Here is a 9,507-nt window from a genome sequence, read left to right on the forward strand (position 1 = left end):
GCCAGGCAAATTTTAGCTAGTTTTACTTGTAAGTGGAGTTGGAAACGCTTTTCAGGCTCAGTACTGGGCTCAAAACATGCAGCCTTGAGGTCTCTCATGATAGCAGGTGGTTAAATAGAAATTCGCTGCTAGGCTGACCCTGTAGGAGCAAACGTATGCCAAAAATGTAAGCAGAATGAGCTTTTCAGTGAATAGCAGCCAGGCACATTTTAGCTAGTTTTACTTGTAAGTGGGGTTGGAAACGCTTTTCAGGATCAGTACTGGGCTCAAAACATGCAGCCCTGAGGTCTCTCATGATAGCAGGTGGTTAAATAGAAATTCGCTGCTCAGCTGACCCTGTAGGAGCAACCGTATGCCAAAAATGTAAGCAGAATGAGCTTTTCAGTGAAAAGCAGCCAGGCACATTTTAGCTAGTTTTACTTGTAAGTGAGGTTGGAAACGCTTTTCGGGCTCAGTACTGGGCTCACAACATGCAGCCTTGAGGTCTCTCATTATAGCAGGTGGTTAAATAGAAATTCGCTGCTCAGCTGACCCTGTAGGAGAAAACGTATGCCAAAAATGTAAGCAGAATTAGCTTTTCAGTGAATAGCAGCCAGGCACATTTTAGCTAGTTTTACTTGTAACTGGGGTTGGAAACTCTTTTCAGGATCAGTACTGGGCTCAAAACATGCAGCCCTGAGGTCTCTCATGATAGCAGGTGGTTAAATAGAAATTCGCTGCTCAGCTGACCCTGTAGGAGCAACCGTATGCCAAAAATGTAAGCAGAATGAGCTTTTCAGTGAATAGCAGCCGGGCACATTTTGGCTAGTTTTACTTGTAAGTGGGGTTGGAAACGCTTTTCAGGATCAGTACTGGGCTCAAAACATGCAGCCCTGAGGTCTCTCATGATAGCAGGTGGTTAAATAGAAATTCGCTGCTCAGCTGACCCTGTAGGAGCAACCGTATGCCAAAAATGTAAGCAGAATGAGCTTTTCAGTGAAAAGCAGCCAGGCACATTTTAGCTAGTTTTACTTGTAAGTGAGGTTGGAAACGCTTTTCGGGCTCAGTACTGGGCTCACAACATGCAGCCTTGAGGTCTCTCATTATAGCAGGTGGTTAAATAGAAATTCGCTGCTCAGCTGACCCTGTAGGAGAAAACGTATGCCAAAAATGTAAGCAGAATTAGCTTTTCAGTGAATAGCAGCCAGGCACATTTTAGCTAGTTTTACTTGTAACTGGGGTTGGAAACTCTTTTCAGGATCAGTACTGGGCTCAAAACATGCAGCCCTGAGGTCTCTCATGATAGCAGGTGGTTAAATAGAAATTCGCTGCTCAGCTGACCCTGTAGGAGCAACCGTATGCCAAAAATGTAAGCAGAATGAGCTTTTCAGTGAATAGCAGCCGGGCACATTTTGGCTAGTTTTACTTGTAAGTGGGGTTGGAAACGCTTTTCAGGATCAGTACTGGGCTAAAAACATGCAGCCCTGAGGTCTCTCATGATAGCAGGTGGTTAAATAGAAATTCGCTGCTCAGCTGACCCTGTAGGAGCAACCGTGTGCCAAAAATGTAAGCAGAATGAGCTTTTCAGTGAATAGCAGCCAGGCACATTTTAGCTAGTTTTACTTGTAAGTGGAGTTGGAAACGCTTTTTAGGATCAGTACTGGGCTCAAAACATGCAGCCCTGAGGTAAGTGGGGTTTGAAACTCTTTTCAGGATCAGTACTGGGCTCAAAACATGCAGCCCTGAGGTCTCTCATGATAGCAGGTGGTTAAGTAGAAATTTGCCACTTGGCTGACCCAGCAGGAGCAAACGTATTCCAAAAATGTACGCAGAATGAGCTTTTTAGTGAAGAGCAGCCACGCACATTTTAGCTAGTTTTCCTTGTAAGTGGAGTTGGAAACGCTTTTCAGGAGCAGTACTGGGCTCAAAACATGCAGCCCTGAGGTCTCTCATGATAGCAGGTGGTTAAATAGAAATTCGCTGCTCAGCTGACCCGGCAGGAGCAAATGTATGCCAAAAATGTACGCAGAATGAGCTTTTCAGTGAAGAGCAGCCAGGCAAATTTTAGCTAGTTTTACTTGTAAGTGGAGTTGGAAACGCTTTTCAGGCTCAGTACTCGGCTCAAAACATGCAGCCTTAAGGTCTCTCATGATAGCAGGTGGTTAAGTAGAAATTTGCCACTTGGCTGACCCAGCAGGAGCAAACATATGCCAAAAATGTACACAGAATGAGCTTTTCAGTGAATAGCAGCCAGGCACATTTTAGCTAGTTTTCCTGTTAAGTGGGGTTGGAAACGCTTTTCAGGATCAGTACTCGGCTCAAAACATGCAGCCCTGAGGTCTCTCATGATAGCAGGTGGTTAAATAGAAATTCGCTGCTCAGCTGACCCTGTAGGAGCAACCGTGTGCCAAAAATGTAAGCAGAATGAGCTTTTCAGTGAATAGCAGCCAGGCACATTTTAGCTAGTTTTACTTGTAAGTGGGGTTGGAAACGCTTTTCAGGATCAGTACTGGGCTAAAAACATGCAGCCCTGAGGTCTCTCATGATAGCAGGTGGTTAAATAGAAATTCGCTGCTCAGCTGACCCTGTAGGAGCAACCGTGTGCCAAAAATGTAAGCAGAATGAGCTTTTCAGTGAATAGCAGCCAGGCACATTTTAGCTAGTTTTACTTGTAAGTGGAGTTGGAAACGCTTTTCAGGATCAGTACTGGGCTCAAAACATGTAGCCCTGAGGTCTCTCATGATAGCAGATGGTTAAATAGAAATTCGCTGCTCAGCTGACCCTGTAGGAGCAAACGTATGCCAAAAATGTAAGCAGAATGAGCTTTTCAGTGAATAGCAGCCAGGCACATTTTAGCTAGTTTTACTTGTAACTGGGGTTGGAAACTCTTTTCAGGATCAGTACTGGGCTCAAAACATGCAGCCCTGAGGTCTCTCATGATAGCAGGTGGTTAAATAGAAATTCGCTGCTCAGCTGACCCTGTAGGAGCAACCGTATGCCAAAAATGTAAGCAGAATGAGCTTTTCAGTGAATAGCAGCCAGGCACATTTTGGCTAGTTTTACTTGTAAGTGGGGTTGGAAACGCTTTTCAGGATCAGTACTGGGCTAAAAACATGCAGCCCTGAGGTCTCTCATGATAGCAGGTGGTTAAATAGAAATTCGCTGCTCAGCTGACCCTGTAGGAGCAACCGTGTGCCAAAAATGTAAGCAGAATGAGCTTTTCAGTGAATAGCAGCCAGGCACATTTTGGCTAGTTTTACTTGTAAGTGGGGTTGGAAACGCTTTTCAGGACCAGTACTGGGCTAAAAACATGCAGCCCTGAGGTCTCTCATGATAGCAGGTGGTTAAATAGAAATTCGCTGCTCAGCTGACCCTGTAGGAGCAACCGTATGCTAAAAATGTAAGCAGAATGAGCTTTTCAGTGAAAAGCAGACAGGCACATTTTAGCTAGTTTTAATTGTAAGTGAGGTTGGAAACGCTTTTCGGGCTCAGTACTGGGCTCAAAACATGCAGCCTTGAGGTCTCTCATGATAGCAGGTGGTTAAATAGAAATTCGCTGATCAGCTGACCCTGTAGGAGCAAACGTATGCCAAAAATGTACGCAGAATGAGCTTTTCAGTGAAGAGCAGCCAGGCACATTTTGGCTAATTTTACTTGTAAGTGGGGTTGGAAACTCTTTTCAGGATCAGTACTGGGCTCAAAACATGCAGCCCTGAGGTCTCTCATGATAGCAGGTGGTTAAATAGAAATTCGCTGCTCAGCTGACCCTGTAGGAGCAACCGTATGCCAAAAATGTAAGCAGAATGAGCTTTTCAGTGAATAGCAGCCAGGCACATTTTGGCTAGTTTTACTTGTAAGTGGGGTTGGAAACGCTTTTCAGGATCAGTACTGGGCTAAAAACATGCAGCCCTGAGGTCTCTCATGATAGCAGGTGGTTAAATAGAAATTCGCTGCTCAGCTGACCCTGTAGGAGCAACCGTGTGCCAAAAATGTAAGCAGAATGAGCTTTTCAGTGAATAGCAGCCAGGCACATTTTAGCTAGTTTTACTTGTAAGTGGAGTTGGAAACGCTTTTTAGGATCAGTACTGGGCTCAAAACATGCAGCCCTGAGGTCTCTCATGATAGCAGGTGGTTAAATAGAAATTCGCTGCTCAGCTGACCCTGTAGGAGCAACCGTATGCCAAAAATGTAAGCAGAATGAGCTTTTCAGTGAATAGCAGCCAGGCACATTTTAGCTAGTTTTACTTGTAAGTGGGGTTGGAAACGCTTTTCAGGATCAGTACTGGGCTCAAAACATGCAGCCCTGAGGTCTCTCATGATAGCAGGTGGTTAAATAGAAATTCGCTGCTCAGCTGACCCTGTAGGAGCAACCGTATGCCAAAAATGTAAGCAGAATGAGCTTTTCAGTGAAAAGCAGCCAGGCACATTTTAGCTAGTTTTACTTGTAAGTGAGGTTGGAAACGCTTTTCGGGCTCAGTACTGGGCTCACAACATGCAGCCTTGAGGTCTCTCATGATAGCAGGTGGTTAAATAGAAATTCGCTGATCAGCTGACCCTGTAGGAGCAAACGTATGCCAAAAATTTACGCAGAATGAGCTTTTCAGTGAAGAGCAGCCAGGCAAATTTTAGCTAGTTTTACTTGTAAGTGGAGTTGGAAACGCTTTTCAGGCTCAGTACTGGGCTCAAAACATGCAGCCTTGAGGTCTCTCATGATAGCAGGTGGTTAAATAGAAATTCGCTGCTAGGCTGACCCTGTAGGAGCAAACGTATGCCAAAAATGTAAGCAGAATGAGCTTTTCAGTGAATAGCAGCCAGGCACATTTTAGCTAGTTTTACTTGTAAGTGGGGTTGGAAACTCTTTTCAGGATCAGTACTGGGCTCAAAACATGCAGCCCTGAGGTCTCTCATGATAGCAGGTGGTTAAGTAGAAATTTGCCACTTGGCTGACCCAGCAGGAGCAAACGTATTCCAAAAATGTACGCAGAATGAGCTTTTTAGTGAAGAGCAGCCACGCACATTTTAGCTAGTTTTCCTTGTAAGTGGAGTTGGAAACGCTTTTCAGGATCAGTACTGGGCTCAAAACATGCAGCCCTGAGGTCTCTCATGATAGCAGGTGGTTAAATAGAAATTCGCTGCTCAGCTGACCCGGCAGGAGCAAATGTATGCCAAAAATGTACGCAGAATGAGCTTTTCAGTGAAGAGCAGCCAGGCAAATTTTAGCTAGTTTTACTTGTAAGTGGAGTTGGAAACGCTTTTCAGGCTCAGTACTCGGCTCAAAACATGCAGCCTTAAGGTCTCTCATGATAGCAGGTGGTTAAGTAGAAATTTGCCACTTGGCTGACCCAGCAGGAGCAAACATATGCCAAAAATGTACACAGAATGAGCTTTTCAGTGAATAGCAGCCAGGCACATTTTAGCTAGTTTTCCTGTTAAGTGGGGTTGGAAACGCTTTTCAGGATCAGTACTCGGCTCAAAACATGCAGCCCTGAGGTCTCTCATGATAGCAGGTGGTTAAATAGAAATTCGCTGCTCAGCTGACCCTGTAGGAGCAACCGTATGCCAAAAATGTAAGCAGAATGAGCTTTTCAGTGAATAGCAGCCAGGCACATTTTAGCTAGTTTTACTTGTAAGTGGGGTTGGAAACGCTTTTCAGGATCAGTACTGGGCTCAAAACATGCAGCCCTGAGGTCTCTCATGATAGCAGGTGGTTAAATAGAAATTCGCTGCTCAGCTGACCCTGTAGGAGCAACGTATGCTAAAAATGTAAGCAGAATGAGCTTTTCAGTGAAAAGCAGACAGGCACATTTTAGCTAGTTTTAATTGTAAGTGAGGTTGGAAACGCTTTTCGGGCTCAGTACTGGGCTAAAAACATGCAGCCCTGAGGTCTCTCATGATAGCAGGTGGTTAAATAGAAATTCGCTGCTCAGCTGACCCTGTAGGAGCAACCGTGTGCCAAAAATGTAAGCAGAATGAGCTTTTCAGTGAATAGCAGCCAGGCACATTTTAGCTAGTTTTACTTGTAAGTGGAGTTGGAAACGCTTTTCAGGATCAGTACTGGGCTCAAAACATGCAGCCCTGAGGTCTCTCATGATAGCAGGTGGTTAAATAGAAATTCGCTGCTCAGCTGACCCTGTAGGAGCAACCGTATGCCAAAAATGTAAGCAGAATGAGCTTTTCAGTGAATAGCAGCCAGGCACATTTTGGCTAGTTTTACTTGTAAGTGGGGTTGGAAACGCTTTTCAGGATCAGTACTGGGCTAAAAACATGCAGCCCTGAGGTCTCTCATGATAGCAGGTGGTTAAATAGAAATTCGCTGCTCAGCTGACCCTGTAGGAGCAACCGTGTGCCAAAAATCTAAGCAGAATGAGCTTTTCAGTGAATAGCAGCCAGGCACATTTTGGCTAGTTTTACTTGTAAGTGGGGTTGGAAACGCTTTTCAGGATCAGTACTGGGCTAAAAACATGCAGCCCTGAGGTCTCTCATGATAGCAGGTGGTTAAATAGAAATTCGCTGCTCAGCTGACCCTGTAGGAGCAACCGTATGCTAAAAATGTAAGCAGAATGAGCTTTTCAGTGAAAAGCAGACAGGCACATTTTAGCTAGTTTTAATTGTAAGTGAGGTTGGAAACGCTTTTCGGGCTCAGTACTGGGCTCAAAACATGCAGCCTTGAGGTCTCTCATGATAGCAGGTGGTTAAATAGAAATTCGCTGATCAGCTGACCCTGTAGGAGCAAACGTATGCCAAAAATGTACGCAGAATGAGCTTTTCAGTGAAGAGCAGCCAGGCAAATTTTAGCTAGTTTTACTTGTAACTGGGGTTGGAAACTCTTTTCAGGATCAGTACTGGGCTCAAAACATGCAGCCCTGAGGTCTCTCATGATAGCAGGTGGTTAAATAGAAAATCGCTGCTCAGCTGACCCTGTAGGAGCAACCGTATGCCAAAAATGTAAGCAGAATGAGCTTTTCAGTGAATAGCAGCCAGGCACATTTTGGCTAGTTTTACTTGTAAGTGGGGTTGGAAACGCTTTTCAGGATCAGTACTGGGCTAAAAACATGCAGCCCTGAGGTCTCTCATGATAGCAGGTGGTTAAATAGAAATTCGCTGCTCAGCTGACCCTGTAGGAGCAACCGTGTGCCAAAAATGTAAGCAGAATGAGCTTTTCAGTGAATAGCAGCCAGGCACATTTTAGCTAGTTTTACTTGTAAGTGGAGTTGGAAACGCTTTTTAGGATCAGTACTGGGCTCAAAACATGCGGCCCTGAGGTCTCTCATGATAGCAGGTGGTTAAATAGAAATTCGCTGCTCAGCTGACCCTGTAGGAGCAACCGTATGCCAAAAATGTAAGCAGAATGAGCTTTTCAGTGAATAGCAGCCAGGCACATTTTAGCTAGTTTTATACTTGTAAGTGGGGTTGGAAACGCTTTTCAGGATCAGTACTGGGCTCAAAACATGCAGCCCTGAGGTCTCTCATGATAGCAGGTGGTTAAATAGAAATTCGCTGCTCAGCTGACCCTGTAGGAGCAACCGTATGCCAAAAATGTAAGCAGAATGAGCTTTTCAGTGAAAAGCAGCCAGGCACATTTTAGCTAGTTTTACTTGTAAGTGAGGTTGGAAACGCTTTTCGGGCTCAGTACTGGGCTCACAACATGCAGCCTTGAGGTCTCTCATGATAGCAGGTGGTTAAATAGAAATTCGCTGCTAGGCTGACCCTGTAGGAGCAAACGTATGCTAAAAATGTAAGCAGAATGAGCTTTTCAGTGAAAAGCAGACAGGCACATTTTAGCTAGTTTTAATTGTAAGTGAGGTTGGAAACGCTTTTCGGGCTCAGTACTGGGCTAAAAACATGCAGCCCTGAGGTCTCTCATGATAGCAGGTGGTTAAATAGAAATTCGCTGCTCAGCTGACCCTGTAGGAGCAACCGTGTGCCAAAAATGTAAGCAGAATGAGCTTTTCAGTGAATAGCAGCCAGGCACATTTTAGCTAGTTTTACTTGTAAGTGGAGTTGGAAACGCTTTTCAGGATCAGTACTGGGCTCAAAACATGCAGCCCTGAGGTCTCTCATGATAGCAGGTGGTTAAATAGAAATTCGCTGCTCAGCTGACCCTGTAGGAGAAAACGTATGCCAAAAATGTAAGCAGAATTAGCTTTTCAGTGAATAGCAGCCAGGCACATTTTAGCTAGTTTTACTTGTAACTGGGGTTGGAAACTCTTTTCAGGATCAGTACTGGGCTCAAAACATGCAGCCCTGAGGTCTCTCATGATAGCAGGTGGTTAAATAGAAATTCGCTGCTCAGCTGACCCTGTAGGAGCAACCGTATGCCAAAAATGTAAGCAGAATGAGCTTTTCAGTGAATAGCAGCCGGGCACATTTTGGCTAGTTTTACTTGTAAGTGGGGTTGGAAACGCTTTTCAGGATCAGTACTGGGCTAAAAACATGCAGCCCTGAGGTCTCTCATGATAGCAGGTGGTTAAATAGAAATTCGCTGCTCAGCTGACCCTGTAGGAGCAACCGTGTGCCAAAAATGTAAGCAGAATGAGCTTTTCAGTGAATAGCAGCCAGGCACATTTTAGCTAGTTTTACTTGTAAGTGGAGTTGGAAACGCTTTTTAGGATCAGTACTGGGCTCAAAACATGCAGCCCTGAGGTCTCTCATGATAGCAGGTGGTTAAATAGAAATTCGCTGCTCAGCTGACCCTGTAGGAGCAACCGTATGCCAAAAATGTAAGCAGAATGAGCTTTTCAGTGAATAGCAGCCAGGCACATTTTAGCTAGTTTTACTTGTAAGTGGGGTTGGAAACGCTTTTCAGGATCAGTACTGGGCTCAAAACATGCAGCCCTGAGGTCTCTCATGATAGCAGGTGGTTAAATAGAAATTCGCTGCTCAGCTGACCCTGTAGGAGCAACCGTATGCCAAAAATGTAAGCAGAATGAGCTTTTCAGTGAAAAGCAGCCAGGCACATTTTAGCTAGTTTTACTTGTAAGTGAGGTTGGAAACGCTTTTCGGGCTCAGTACTGGGCTCACAACATGCAGCCTTGAGGTCTCTCATTATAGCAGGTGGTTAAATAGAAATTCGCTGCTCAGCTGACCCTGTAGGAGAAAACGTATGCCAAAAATGTAAGCAGAATTAGCTTTTCAGTGAATAGCAGCCAGGCACATTTTAGCTAGTTTTACTTGTAACTGGGGTTGGAAACTCTTTTCAGGATCAGTACTGGGCTCAAAACATGCAGCCCTGAGGTCTCTCATGATAGCAGGTGGTTAAATAGAAATTCGCTGCTCAGCTGACCCTGTAGGAGCAACCGTATGCCAAAAATGTAAGCAGAATGAGCTTTTCAGTGAATAGCAGCCGGGCACATTTTGGCTAGTTTTACTTGTAAGTGGGGTTGGAAACGCTTTTCAGGATCAGTACTGGGCTAAAAACATGCAGCCCTGAGGTCTCTCATGATAGCAGGTGGTTAAATAGAAATTCGCTGCTCAGCTGACCCTGTAGGAGCAACCGTGTGCCAAAAATGTAAGCAGAATGAGCTTTTC

This window comes from Lissotriton vulgaris, unplaced genomic scaffold, assembly GCF_964263255.1.
Source record: "Lissotriton vulgaris unplaced genomic scaffold, aLisVul1.2 SCAFFOLD_170, whole genome shotgun sequence".
Classification (NCBI taxonomy): domain Eukaryota; kingdom Metazoa; phylum Chordata; class Amphibia; order Caudata; family Salamandridae; genus Lissotriton; species Lissotriton vulgaris.